General features: G+C 43.0%; 1 protein-coding gene across 2 annotated transcripts in view; it reads right to left on the bottom strand.

Annotated features, from left to right (window-relative positions):
* The window catches only part of LOC126419091 (aquaporin-like), a 355,970-nt gene that overhangs the window by 138,628 nt on the left and 201,790 nt on the right, over nt 1-15,552 (bottom strand). Inside the window, exon 1 of one of the 2 annotated variants that reach the window (XM_050086187.1) lies at nt 10,207-10,324. The exons of the other annotated variant lie outside the window; for it this stretch is intronic. The gene's annotated coding sequence lies outside the window, so the exon portion shown is untranslated. Of the gene's footprint in view, nt 1-10,206; nt 10,325-15,552 lie in introns of those variants that run through there. 2 annotated transcript variants of the gene reach the window in all.

Below are 15,552 nucleotides of genomic sequence, written 5' to 3'. Positions count from 1 at the left end.
ACGAGAAATCCGAAATACTTCAGAAATTTGAAAGTCCAGCTTATCTTTCCTGCTGTTCAAAAGATTTCTTAACTTCGTAGGTGGTCGAAAAGTGGACTTGCTCCTTTTCTTTGTTTTGAGCTAGGCCGATTCTAGTGGTTTCTGTGGCAGCAATGATAAGAAGGCAATTCAGTTTTCTTTCTTTGCTGTCGTTTCTACTTCTCGATATCCTCAGCACCTTCTTTCCTACTGCAGCCATCGGAAGCAGAGGCCTTTCCCAGACGATTTATCGCTGGGCTGTCCTCGTTACCCATAGTCTTCTCCCTGTGTACGAGCGTCGTGAGGTACGAAATCTGCTGCCCTGGCTGCTGGCAGATATAGGTTTGTATCAGTGGGTCTTCTGTACATCCACTTCCCAGAATATCGTCAGATTTCTTCTGCATGTCGACTTCGAACTTCCACGGAGAAACTGATGTTCCTACGAGCATTTTGTAGTTAGTCGAGGAATTTGTCGACAGAATTCCTGTCACACAACGTAGCGTCTACATATCTGTAGAAGTGTTTCGCTGTCTTTAGTGGGATTTCTTCAAATTCCTCCACATGGAAACTCGCCACAGCAGGTGACCGAGGCGAACCCATTGGAACTCCATTAACATGCTTATAGTAGTTATCATCCAGGAGCAGCTGCGTAGCTGTTTAGCAACGACAAAACAAGCTTAACATACGACTTCCAAAATGTTGCTCTTGCTCTTTAAAAGTAATTCTAGTGAACAGTGGAACTACAAAACTCATCAGTATGTTGTTGGTCAACGAGGCCAGGATGACTGAAGTGTTTGTTTATCACACTTCAGGTTACGGTGACGAGGCGGGAACATTGGGAGGGTAGCAGGTTCGTAGAGCCACTTGGACGACCGCTTTTAAGTCACTGAAGCCATTAAAAGTAAGACATCATTTGTTCCCTGTGTACAGCAGCGGAAATGTCTTGCTGGGGTCAGTGACCATGGACGCAGACTGGCGACATTTGTTCACTGTGTACAGCAGCGGAAATGTCTTGCTGCGGTCAGTGACCATGGACGCAGACTGGCGTCATTTGTTCACTGTGTACAGCAGCGGAAATGTCTTGCTGCGGTCAGTGACCATGGACGCAGACTGGCGTCATTTGTTCACTGTGTACAGCAGCGGAAATGTCTTGCTGCGGTCAGTGACCATGGACGCAGACTGGCGTCATTTGTTCACTGTGTACAGCAGCGGAAATGTCTTGCTGCGGTCAGTGACCATGGACGCAGACTGGCGTCATTTGTTCACTGTGTACAGCAGCGGAAATGTCTTGCTTCGGTCAGTGACCATGGACGCAGACTGGCGTCATTTGTTCACTGTGTACAGCAGCGGAAATGTCTTGCTGCGGTCAGTGACCATGGACGCAGACTGGCGTCATTTGTTCACTGTGTACAGCAGCGGAAATGTCTTGCTGCGGTCAGTGACCATGGACGCAGACTGGCATTTGTTCACTGTGTACAGCAGCTGAAATGTCTTGCTGCGGTCAATGACCATGGACGCAGACTGGCGTCATTTGTTCACTGTGTACAGCAGCGGAAATGTCTTGCTGCGGTCAGTGACCATGGACGCAGACTGGCATTTGTTCACTGTGTACAGCAGCGGAAATGTCTTTCTGCGGTCAGTGACCATGGACGCAGACTGGCGTCATTTGTTCACTGTGTACAGCAGCGGAAATGTCTTGCTGCGGTCAGTGACCATGGACGCAGACTGGCGTCATTTGTTCACTGTGTACAGCTGCGGAAATGTCTTGCTGCGGTCAGTGACCATGGACGCAGACTGGGGTCATTTGGTCACTGTGTACAGCAGCGGAAATGTCTTGCTGCGGTCAGTGACCATGGACGCAGACTGGCGTCATTTGTTCACTGTGTACAGCAGCGGAAATGTCTTGCTGCGGTCAGTGACCATGGACGCAGACTGGCGTCATTTGTTCACTGTGTACAGCAGCGGAAATGTCTTGGTGCGGTCAGTGACCATGGACGCAGACTGGCGTCATTTGTTCACTGTGTACAGCAGCGGAAATGTCTTGCTGCGGTCTGTGACCATGGACGCAGACTGGCGTCATTTGTTCACTGTGTACAGCAGCGGAAATGTCTTGCTGCGGTCTGTGACCATGGACGCAGACTGGCGTCATTTGTTCACTGTGTACAGCAGCGGAAATGTCTTGCTGTGGTCAGTGACCATGGACGCAGACTGGCGTCATTTGTTCACTGTGTACAGCAGCGGAAATGTCTTGCTGCGGTCAGTGACCATGGACGCAGACTGGCGTCATTTGTTCACTGTGTACAGCAGCGGAAATGTCTTGCTGCGGTCAGTGACCATGGACGCAGACTGGCGCCAGATGATGATGTGTGCTTAGCTCAGCACGTCTCAGGAGACGGTCAGCTCTCAGAGCCGCCTCGCCAGGGAGGGGACAGAAGAGATGAAGTTATGTTGACAGCGCCTTTGCGAGTATAGCGCCGGCTTCAGGCACTACTGTGAATCATGTACTCCCTCGCAGGCGTCCTGAAGTCGGTAGAAGTCAACCGGCAGATGGTCCCCCCAGTTGGAAGGCACTTCGCGGCCGCATCAAGCTGGCGTCTGGTAGACGTAGGACGGTCATACACATCACGTCGACGGCCGTCGTGTAGTACCTCTGGGAGCTGTCTGCATGCGGTGACAGGCTCTGCATAGCTGGAACGGTCGGTATTTATGGCTGCTCGTCCCATCTTTGTTATGACAGGGTATCATTTGACTCACGTACGCAAAGGGAGTGGCGTGGTTCCAGGCCCAGATGTATGGTAATCCAGATAACTACTGTGACAGTCCATCCTCCATACTTCGAAGCGTCAACGTTATAGCAGCTCTGGCAGCATTGTCGAGGCTGGACATGCAGCAAGTAGCCTTCTCTACTGACGTGCCGGGGCCTTCAGCCGCGTCAGCTCAACCTCTCTGTAACTTCTGTCATCAGGCTTCGGTGACAGCTATCTGTTTGCTTACCCGCAAGTTTCAGATTCCAAGTTAAAGTTTTTGTTGTTCAGGAGATATCTGCAAACTGTACTGAATTTTTCATGCAGTGATTGTAGTGAGACACGTGAACACCTACTATGATGGCTACATATTTTGGTAGTCCATACGTTGTTGAGCCAGTGGCACTAACTACGAAACTTAGTGGTACAACTTCCTTGTGTTCCGTTGGAAGTGAATATAGACCCGGTGGCACCGTTGTTTGAAACGCTTCACGACGTCTTACGATACAGCAGCCATGTCCAGAAGCACGGCTGCCTTCCCTGTAACATTAGATATAGAATCCCTCTTACGAATTTTTTTCTATCAAAATTAGTGACAATGCCCTATTCCCGACGTAACTTCCTAGGAGCTGCTCTCTGGCTGTTTACTCTGGTCTTGGAACTTCAAACTGATTCAATCTTCGTCAGTTTTCATGTCTTCACTCTCTACTCTGGAAATTATACTGTACATCTGTAACACATTGCTATCGGTACAAACACAGAAGTGTTGGCGATAGTCATTTGGAACTGCGGCATCGATTAGAAGAGAAGTAGTTGGTGTTCTTCGATGAAACACTTTACAGTATAGGACATACCCAGAACACCATGTAGTCAATACTGTTGTGATTCTTACAACACCAGAGAAATATGTTTTCCAAACTGGAGAATTCTCCAATTACATATTCCTCGCAGTGCCCAACTCATTGGTCAAGATGTTGTACCAAGACGGGATTGTATTATATACTGAAGTTGGCTGTTGTCGTTCCAGCTAAAGCAAAAGGACTAGATGTTAGAATCATCTGCTGCTGAAGGCTATAAGTGCAAAATACGTTACTTAGCATATAAATGAAAATACGAAGCTGAAAATTTAATTTAAATCGAAAAAGTACAGAAATGACACCCTCTAAGTTACAGGAAAACTACTTACAAAAGGTGCAGCGCAGAATCAACACCTAAATGAAAGAGAGGTCCGGCAGAAAAAAATAAATTAAGGTACGAAGAAAACAAGTGAGAAACAAGAGACAACAGACAGATGAAAGATGCAAGGAGAAGCAAAACGGAGAACAAGGAAAAAGAGAAGATACAAGAAGAGAAAGGTATAGCGTCCAATGGTCGAGACCCGACACCGGAATAAGTATCAAATGAAGCAATAAAGCACGTAAGAGAACACACATGGAATCAACAAGCATCAGCGGTGACCCCTACAGTCGAAGCAGATGGCCGTAAAAGACTTAGTAATTGAAGAATCGCTTTTCAGAACTCGTGATACATTAACTAGAAAGCCTTCGACAACAAAGGAATGCACGAGTTATTTAGATGACAGCTTCTTAACAATATTGCCTGCGTCTCCTCACTTCTGTATCAGTTACATCAGTTTAACTAAGCGCGACAGCAGCCTAGGTGCCTCAGGGAATGCCCCACCCACGTGACGTGAGTGTTTAGGGTCGCCGCCGTTTTTTGAGTAGTCGGGAAATTCTAAATGCGTTTCATATCAATTACAGACATCGCTCCTTGCCTCCGCACGTCATATCTATCTTCTTGTACAATAGAACAATGTAAGAATTCCCGCAAATAATACACCAAAACCTCCCTCCCATTGCAAAATGTGAAGGTGGGAGTATAGTTCGAATTCCCGTTCCACCACACCTTTTGTTTCTGTTCTGCTCTCTGTAATTCTCCTAAAACACTTGTAGCGAATGACGAAGTAGTTCCTCTCAACACACCACAGCTGATTTCCTACCACATTCATTGTCTAACTTGAAAGTCGTCTGTTATAAACTTTTTCATGTCATATTACACTCAGCGAATTGCGAGGCACTTGCATGATGCAGAATCTACATTGTCCATTATTTTGCCTGCTGGCACAGACTTATCTTTGGTTATGCAGCATATCTGCAAGAGATATTTTAACGGCAGAGCCTTGTCAACCAGTCAGATTGTTAGACAGATTCAAGTTCAACGGCTTTTGTTTGTACGGACAAATTAGACTTTCTCTTTTTCCTTCCTCGCTACGCTCGTACTTGCAGACGATGATTACACTGAGTTGCCCGACGATGACTGACTTAAACTTGAGACATATTATCTTGTGAATTATTTGAGATGGGTATTACTCAACCGCAACTTACAATAATTTTGTTGAGAATGTTGCATGCTTGCCCTGTATTGGCGTGATTAATTTTAGGTGGTTTTCCAGATGGAGTTGTGTGACTATGTGAGTAATGTTATTTTTCTTTGTTCCGATTGAGATTTTCTCTATGAAAGGATCACTATCGGTCTTTAATAAAATAATTGGTGGTTACAGGCCAAATTTCGTTTAGTTTCCCACTCGTTTAATACTGGTATGGTGATTTTGAAACACGTAGAGTTCTATACCGCTTTCGTGAATGCGTGGTATATTCTCAACTCCGTGGTGTGATTGTGCAGATTAGTATCTATTGTTCAGAAATTTCCACATTTATTTGAAATAACACTTGAAATTAACTTGAAATCTGAAAGGTGTTATGTTCTCCCTAAATCATTCTTAAGTTTACGAACTATTGGAGCCAGTGGCACTCGCGTTCGTTTAGCCTTTCCGCTGAGTATTTGCAGTTGCGAACGATATGCGTTCAGAACAACGCATGGCACTAAAAGTTCCCTTCACCTGAGGAAACATTTACTAATTTTTTCTTCGAAACGCGTGTTGCAGCCATGAAGATTTCGAGAGATTACGTTTCAACAACCCATTCTTTTGTTATTAGGCATTAGGCCATACAAAATGCAGTCCCATCTGCATTGCACGAGTCTGTTCTGTAAGAAAAGACGCATCCCCGGTTACAAGTTGTATTAGGGTGCTTGGAGAACTTACTTTAACACATATTTACGGCCCTTTTATATACCGCAAGTATTTAGTTGCGATATGAAAGTTCGCTCACTACCACATATTTCATCAACAGTAGTCAAATCGCGCTCTTTGTTCATTCAAGCGGGATATTTTCAGGCCATTAATGCTGGAGTCATATGCCTCAGGAAATTAAAGGCCGGTAGTAGCGAATGACATAGACCTCGACGGGAAGTTAAAGTATAGCCTTTAGTAATAAAAATGTCGCGTATAAGTGCTGAAAGATAAAGTAAGAACATTATAGCGCTGCACCAATCTGTTGTTCGCTATTGTGCCACCACTTTATTACCACCTGTTAACTTTTTACAAAAACAATGAAAAAAGTACATTTTTGATCCATATCGTCTCACTGTTTGTCAACACATTCGTCTTCAAATTTCGCGATCGAAGAAATTCTAAGAAGTCGTTGGACGAGAAATCAGGTGAATACTGACAATGAGACATTAATTCGAAGATTTTCTCCATCAAATAATGAATTGCTAGAATGAAATTTACGCCATTTGACCGCACAGTCAAATGGCGGAAATTTCAACCATACATTATTACCTGAGTGTAGCCCATATTATGAAAAGCTTATCAAATAATAAACTGTTAGATGATTTGGGTGAGAGGTGGCATTGACATTCAGAAGATTGATGACACATTTACTGTTGGTTTTCCTGATAACATGGATGACTTATGGCAAACCAATTGTTGCTTGCTCTTCAGCACTTGGATCCTCTGTTGAAATGGTCGCGACCAGGTTGGAACAGTTGTCTGCACAACGATGTTTATGCGGAGACCGAGGCTCTATCTGGAATAAGCAGCTTCTCGCACGTAGCATATAGAGACACTAACAATTTGATTCCTGTCTAGAAGGATAACACCGCGTGCTGTAGTCTGCTACGCGTGTTATTAGAAATTACTTTTAATATTATGTTGAAAGGTTACAAAACAGCGACCAATCACATTTTTATGATAATTTAATTTGGTCTTTAACAGTGTCAAGCTGGTTTTTCCGTCTTAAGACGAGGTCTAGGTTGCCTTGAAGTGCGACAGTTTGGTCGCGACATTTCCCGTGTAACCAGAGAAACAGCCGATCATTTTATCGGATATGCTTCGCAGACAAAGCAATTTTGTCGGTTTCGGTTCACCTTGGAAGCCCGAAACAATTGATCCCTGGTCACACGGGACATACTCAGTTCCTGGTTTCGGCTCCTCTTTCGATGCTGAAAATGCGTTCTGCGTCATCCATCGGAGACAGATCTTCTCCACAGCTGAATGTTCATGTAGATTCGAACGTGCTGGAATCTTCGTAATCCTAACGATGTCCCTGTTTCATGGCAGGTCGCATAACATACTTTTTTTAAGAGAAACTGATTTTTGTAGACATGCAAAATATTCATAGCTGACGAAAGAACGACAGCGACTAAAGTCCGTAATGAGGTTGGTTAACTGTCTTTCCTGAAGGCTGAACACTCGGCTAGGAAAGAGGGGATGATTGACAATATCCCCATTTCCTACAAGCAATTAACAAATTTATGTTAATATCTTACTCATTAATATTACTGTTCTTCAATGCACTTCATTTTTCTTGAATTAAGGTAGTTCTGTGTGACCTTGATAAACTCTTATTGTGATCCTGTCGAATCAAAACATTGCAAATAATTGCCTGAACAGATAAAAGAGTTGGCGATTACTAGTACAGAAAATATCACACACTATTGTTTAACGAAACCTTTGTTGCCATAGCTTAGTTCCCACATTACTTGGAACTTCCTCCAAAAAGTCACTTATCTCCTACCGAATCCACGAATGCAACAGACTTGAATTAAATAATTTTAGCACTAAGCTTATGCTGCGGACAAATGTTATTGTAATCAAATTTACCCATGGAAAACATTTGGAGAGCTGTTAACTTACAACCTCGAACACACACATGCACAGTATTTGCAGGAAAAATTCACTCTATCATGTGCGAATGTACGCAGTGGCATTTGTGTCAGTCTTCAACAACAGTACATGCTGGTCAGATATGCATGATGAACCAGACCTCCATCGACAAACTTTCAGAGGTGATAATATGGACTAAAAGAAGAAAAAATCGACAAGTAAACATGCATTCAAAACTGCATACTTTAAGAGCTACGATCGCCTGTCCATCTCCGCTACTGAGAAACACGATTCTTCCACTGGTGCTCACAGCTCTTAATAAAAGCATTTTAGAGTCCATGTTTACTAGTTAATTTTTTCTTATTTTGTTCCGGACTACCTACTCTAAGAGTTTATCGGTGAATTCTGGTTCACAGCGTAGGTGAACACACACTCTGTCTGCTAAATTCCTCTTACAAATTGTGCGTTAAAATTATAAACAAGAGATTAATACTTATAGTGGAAGCACGTATATTCGAAGTACAACATGACTTTAGAAAAGGTAGTTTGTGTTCTGATTTATTTTCACTTTGGCCCTCATAATTGAGAAAAGAAGAGACTTCAGATTACTAACTTCCACTTTTATCGATTTTTAAAAGGCACTTGACAAGGTATAACGGAAAAAGTTACGGAAATCGCTGACGTAAATGGGAGTTCCAGCACATCTGATTATGTCGATTCATAGTACACGGATAATAAAATATGGAATCGTACTATAAAGAATAGAAGAGAACCTGCCGATATTAATGAAGGGATAATAAAATATTAATCACTGTTCCTCATTCTTTCCATTGTTTATATTGTTGACGATATCATTACGGTGTTTGATTGTACTAAAAGATACATGAAAAAGCGAGAATTTTAATTTCATGATCCTTCTATTTGTTGATCGTCAGCGTATAATAGAACAAGCTGAAAAATAGTTTTTTTTTAACAAAGTGATAAGCAGTCAGCTGCAGTATAGAAATTTAATGCCTTTCATCATAAGGTACATCTATTGTATTATTTGCGACGGGTGTAACATTCTGAAGTAGGGCACCAAGTGCCAGGAACCGGTAAAGATATTAAATTTCCTTTATGCAACTGGTTGCTGAAGATGGATAAAATACTAAAGGCGTTTTTATTTAATTTTCTAAATTTCTAAATGTGCCCGTATTGCTGTCTCGACAGTGGAATGTAAGCTATGACGATAGGAACATAAGGACAACAGCGGAGAAAATCTTCGACCCGGCTGGTGGTCGAAACCGGGCCCCTCCGGTTAGCAGTATCGCTACGGAAGAAAGGATTAAAACTGTAGGACCTAAGCAGAGTGAAAATACTGTTAAATAAGGACTGAGAATAACGACAGATAAAACAAAAGTAATAGCATTCCAAAGATAGTTACCCATAAGAGCCAAAATTGTTCTAGATGAACAAATAACAAGTAACAGAGTTTAAATAGCTATGTTGAATCTTCAACTTTTGTAGTCCTGTCTTCGTCAGTTGCGTGTAATATTACGGTATATTGATAATTTTTACTTATGGACCGTCTGACAGCAACTGAATAAAACACAATGTTAGTGCCATACGCGTTTCGCCAAAACATTGCATTGAACCAAGCGTTCAGTTCATAGTGCTGTGGCATGTGGGCAAAAACACCAAAAATTGGCATTCATAAGAAGAAGAACAACACCAAAAATGCAACAGGGGTGTAATATGTAAGATATTGTCCACGCAACCTGCCACTGATGATGCCTTGCAGAAAATAAAGGCGAAACGCGTATGGCACTAAAATTGTGTTTTATTCAGTTGCTGTTAGACGGTCCATAAGTAAAAATTATCAAGCTATGTTGCATTTTTACATTTTCCGAGTCAGATGATGTAGAACTAAAAGTGACTAGTCAGACATTTCTGTGGAACATAAAACGTACATTGAAACATAACGTACCGAAAGAAACGTTAATTAAACTTTCTATAGTAACCGTCTTGCTATGCTGTTGTATGGTAGTGAATGTTGGATCCTGACATCAGATCAACTACGACTAATCGAATCATCAAGAGATGTGAATTCTTCCTCCTTGTAGTGTGATATCCATTACTGAACTACAGAAGAAATACCATATTAGACAAGAACTAAATGTAGAACCCATTAGTATTATAACTGAAAAATACAGACTAAATTGCGAAGACCATGTCCAACGTACGTCTAATAATAGGATAACAAAACTGCAATGCTGCATAAACCGGAAAGAAAAACGGAAGACGTCCGCAAAAGAGAAGGTGTGAACACTTCTGATACGGAACAGTTCAAAAGGCCTAACCCTAGATGACGATGATCATGATGATATTACAGTAGCTGCGGCGTAGATATTTGTGGGCGTGCGATGTTTGTAGGTAAGTAGTGCAGAGCTTACTTACGGCAGAAGCGCCTGTGGCAGCTGGCCGCGGGTCTGTGGGACAGGGCAGCAGGTGTTATCCTAGCCGCAGCCCGCTGCTGGAGAGGTGCCAGACGCCGTCGCTACTGCCTACCGCTGGCGCCTCACAGCGGATGTCTCATTGCAGAGAGCAACGCGTCACGTGGGACGCAGGGAGGGAGGCAGCCAGTGGCGCTGGAGGCAGTTGTGTAACTCCGCCACACGCGTTCAGGGCGAAACCTGTGCCGCAGGTCATTCTCAGTCCTTGTATTTTAACCGTTGGCCTATCTACATCTATATCTGTCCTCTGCAAATCAGCGCAAAGTTCGTGGCAGAAGACGGCGTCAAATTTTATTTCTCCTTCACTCACGATTGTTGTGTGGCAACTGTATACATGTTGCCCATTATCAAATCTTATCCGTGAACTCACTGCATAAACTTCATTTTTATATAAATTTTCCTACACACACCTCACCTTCAGATTTCGTAAATACACTACTGACCATTAAAATTGCTACACCAAGAAGAAATGCAGATGATACACGAGTATTCATTGGACAAATATATTGTACTAGAACTGATATGTGACTACACTTTCACGCAATTTGGGTGCATAGATCCTGAGAAATCAATACCCAGAACAACCACCTCTGGCCGTAATAACGGCCTTGGTACGCCTGGGCATTGAGTCAAACAGAGCTTGGGTAGCGTGTACAGGTACAGTTGCCCATGCAGCTTCACGATACCACAGTTCATCAAGAGTAGTGACTGGCGTATTGTGACGAGCCAGTTCCTCGGCCACCATTGACCAGACGTTTTCAGTTGGTGAGAGAAGAGAATCGAAGCATTTGAGATGTGGTGCTGTAGACGAATGTTGAAAATTAGGTGGACTGATAAGGTAAGGAATGAGGAGGTCCTACGCAGAATCGGAGAGGAAAGGAATATGTGGAAAACACTGATAAGGAGAAGGGACAGGATGATAGGACATCTGCTAAGACATGAGGGAACGACTTCCATGGTACTAGAGGGAGCTGTAGAGGGCAAAAACTGTAGAGGAAGACAGAGATTGGAATAAGTCAAGCAAATAATTGAGGACGTAGGTTGCAAGTGCTACTCTGAGATGAAGAGGTTAGCACAGGAAAGGAATTCGTGGCGGGCCGCATCAAAGCAGTCAGTAGACTGATGACCAAAAAAAAAAAGGAGAGATCTGGAGAATGTGCTGTCCAGGGCAGCAGTCGAACATTTTCTGTATCCAGAAAGGCACGTACAGGACCTGCAACATGCGGTCGTGCATTATCCTGCTGAAATGTAAGGTTTCGCAGTGATCGAATGAAGGGTAGAGCCACGGGTCGTAACACATCTGAAATGTAACGTCCACTGTTCAAAGTGCCGTCAGTGCGAACAAAGGTGACCGAGACGTGTCACCAATGGCACCCCATACCATCACGCCGGGTGATAACACCAGTATGGCGAAGACGAATACACACTTCCAATGTGCGTTCACCACGATGACGCCAAACACGGATGCGACCATCATGATGCTGTAAACGGAACCTGGATTCATCCGAAAAAATGACGTTTTGTCATTCGTGCACCCAGGTTCGTCGTTGAGTACGCCATCGCGGGCGCTCCTGTCGTGATGCAGCGTCAAGGGTAACCGCAGTCATGGTCTCCGAGCTGATAGTCCATGCTGCTGCAAACGTCGTCGAACTGTTCGTGCAGATGGTTGTGGTCTTGCAAGCGTCCCCATCTGTTGACTCAGGGATCGACGCGTGGCTGCACGATCCGTTACAGCCATGCGGATAAGATTCCTGTCATCTCGACTGCTAGTGATACGAGGTCGTTGGGATCCAGCACGGCGTTCCGTATTACCCTTCTGAACCCACTGATTCCATATTCTGCTAAGAGTCATTGGATCTCGACCAACGCGAGCAGCAATGTCGCGATACGGTAAACTGCAATCGCGGTAGGCTACAATTCGACCTTTATCAAAGTCGGATCGTGATGGTACGCATTTCTCCTCCTTACACGAGGCATCACACCAAGGTTTCACCATGCAACGCCGTTCAACTGCTGTTTGTGTATGAGAAATCGCTTGGAAACGTTCCTCATGTCAGCACGTTGTAGATGTCGCCACCGGTGCCAACCTTGTGTGAATGCTCTGAAAAGCTAATCATTTGCATATCACAGCATCTTCTTCCTGTTGGTTAAATTTCGCGTCTGTAGCACGTCATCTTCGTGGTGTAGCAATTTTAATGGCCAGTAGTGTGTGTTAACTGCAATACCTGCCGTCTTTCTTCCACCATTTTGTAGTTATGGTCCTTAGTAGGCAGTTGTGTAACTCCGCCACACGCGTTCAGGGCGAAACCTGTGCCGCAGGTCATTCTCAGTTCTTGTATTTTAACTGTAGGCTTATCTACACCTATATCTGTCCTCTGCAAACCTGCGCAAAGTTCGTGGCAGAAGACGGCATTAAATTTTGTTTCTCCTTTACTCACGATTGTTGCGTGGCAACTACATACATGTTGCCCATTATCTAATGTTATCCGTAAGATTACTGCGTAAACTTCATTTTTATATAAATTTTCCTACATGAACCTCACCCTGAGATTTCGTTAGTATGTTACTGCAATACCTGCCGTCTTCCTTCCACCATATTGTTGTTGTGGTCCTAAGACTGGTTTCATGCAACTAATCATGCTAGTCGTCTATCAGACGACATAGTCCGCAGCTCATGGTCTTGCAGTAGCGTTCTCGCTTCCCGCGCATGGGGTCCTGGGTTCGATTCCCGAGTTTAGCGCCCGAAAACCTCAAACCACACACACACACACTCGATTCCCGGCGGGGTCAGGGATTTTCTCTGCTTCGTGATGACTGGATGTTGTGTTTATTTCATCATCAGTGACTCACAAGTCGCCGAAGTGGCGTCAACTAAAAAGGACTTGGAATACGGTTGCCGAACTATCCCGCATGGGGCCTCCCGGCCAACAATGCCATATAGTCATCATCATTATCATCATCATGAGCACATAGCCTCTTCATCTACGCCTTACTACTGAAAAACAGATTCATTTGAACCTGCTTAAGGTATTCAAGCCGTGGACTTTGATTTTCCCTCCATTTTCAAATTCAGAATTCCTTGATGGCTCAGAATGTGTCTTCTCCTAGCCATCTTGCGTCACACATTTCTTTTTCCCACAGTTTGATGCAGTACCTCCCCTTTACTTACGCAATCTACCAATCTTATCTTCAGCATTCTCCTTTAGCACAACGTTCTCTTCTCGTCTGAACTGTTCTACTTTCTTCGAAGGCTACACTCCAGAAGACTACCTTCAGAAAGAACTTCCTAACATTTACATTTATATTCCTCCTTACTAAATTTATCAGTTCTTCAAAATTCCTTTCTTGATATTGTCAGTCTGCATCACATATCCTCTCTATTGTAGCCATTGTCACTTATTTTCTTCTAGTATCTGCGTCTTATTTGCTAGTCCCATTCCCTCAGCATCGCCTGATTTAATTCAACTACATTCCATTACCGCTATTTTAATTCTCTTGGTATTCATCTTGTAACCTCTTTTCAAGACAGCATCCATTCCGTTCGGTTGATCTTCCAAGTCCTTCGCCGTTTCAGAATTGCAAAGTCATACGCAAATGTGAAACTTTTTATTTCTTTTCCCTGAACTTCAATCCCTTTTAGAAATTTCTCCTTGTTTTCTTTCACAGCTTGCTAAATGTACAGATTGAATGACTTCGGAGATAAATTACAGCATTTGTCGATTACTACAGCTGTTGTCGACCATTACCTCCCTTTCAAGTTCTTCGTCACTTGTAACTGCAGTCAGATCTTCGTACAAGTTTCATCCCTATTACATTCAGAATTTCTTAAAGTGTATTTCAGCCAAAACTGTTAAAAGCTTTTTCTAAATCTCCAAGCACTGTAACATAGGTTTGCTTTTTTCCAGTCATTTCCTAATATATAGTAGAATCGAGTTGTAAACTATTTTAAATTACACATCTTAATGGTCTTGAGCGCAGAGTAATGAAATAAATGTAAACTTACGTGACAGACGACTGTAAGTCGAAGAACTTCATCACAATACAAGCTGCCCTCTTTTGTATGTTCCCTTGCTCCAACATCACAATTTGATGTCTACGTATGCACTTACCAAGTCACTGCGTACTACCAATATATCTCATTCCCTGTCCTATGCCATTGATATGAAGGAAGTAGATCTGCCTGCACAAAGCACCTACTATACGAGTCCCAAACATTTACCCAAAAGTATTTTTCGACAAAATGTTACATTTATTTCAGGAATTCTGAAGTACCCTAAGCATTACCGTTAACTTTTCGTTTCGGTTCTCCAATCTTCCGTTTTATGCGACCCGCCACGAATTCCTCTCCTGTTCCAATCTCTTCATCTCAGAGCACCACATGCAACATACGTCCTCAATTATTTTCCAGTCTCTGTTTTCCTCTATAGCTCCCTCTAGACCATGGAAGTTATTCCGTGTTGTCTATCATCCTTTCCCTTCTTCTTGTCAGTGTTTTCCATACATTCCTTTCCTCGCCTATTTTCCGAACAACGTCCTCATTCCTTCCCCTATCAGTCCATCTAATCTTCAATATTCTTCTGTGCCACCACATCTCAAATGCTTTGATTCTCTTTTTTTCCGGGTTTCGCACAGTCCATGTTTCACTACCATACAATGCTGTTCTCCAGACGTATGTTCTCAGAAATTTCTTCCTCAAATGGAGGCCTATGTTTGATACTAGTAGATTTCTCTTGACCAGTAATGCCCTTTTTGCCATTGCTAGTCTGCTTTTTATGTTATCTTTGTTCCAACCGTCATGGGTTATTTTGATGCCTAGGTAGCGGAATTCCTCAATTTCGTCTACTTCCTGATCTCCAATTATGATGTTAAGTTTCTCGCTGTTCTCTTTTATGCAACTCCTCATTACTTTCGTATTTCTTCGATCTACTCTCAACCCGTACTCCGTGCTCATTACACTGTTCATTCCACTCAACAGATCCTGTAATTATTCTTCACTTTCACTGATGATAGCAACATCATCACCGAATCTTGTAACTCATATGTTTCCACCTTGAATTTTAATCCCACTCTTGAACTTTTCATTTATTTTCAGCATTGCTTCTTTAACGTATAGACTGAACAGCAGGGGCAAAGACTACATCATAGCATTTCGTTCTTGGTCTTCCACTCTAATTGTTCCATCTTGACTGTTATTGTGCATTATCCGTGTTTTCATATAGCTTAGCCCTATTTTTCTCAGAATTTCGAACATCTTATACCATTTTACATGGTCGAGGGCTTTTCCAGGTAG

Source organism: Schistocerca serialis, chromosome 9, assembly GCF_023864345.2.
Source record: "Schistocerca serialis cubense isolate TAMUIC-IGC-003099 chromosome 9, iqSchSeri2.2, whole genome shotgun sequence".
NCBI classification, from domain to species: domain Eukaryota; kingdom Metazoa; phylum Arthropoda; class Insecta; order Orthoptera; family Acrididae; genus Schistocerca; species Schistocerca serialis.
Note: the sequence above shows the minus strand (reverse complement) of the source record. Positions and strands in the feature narration are given on the sequence as shown.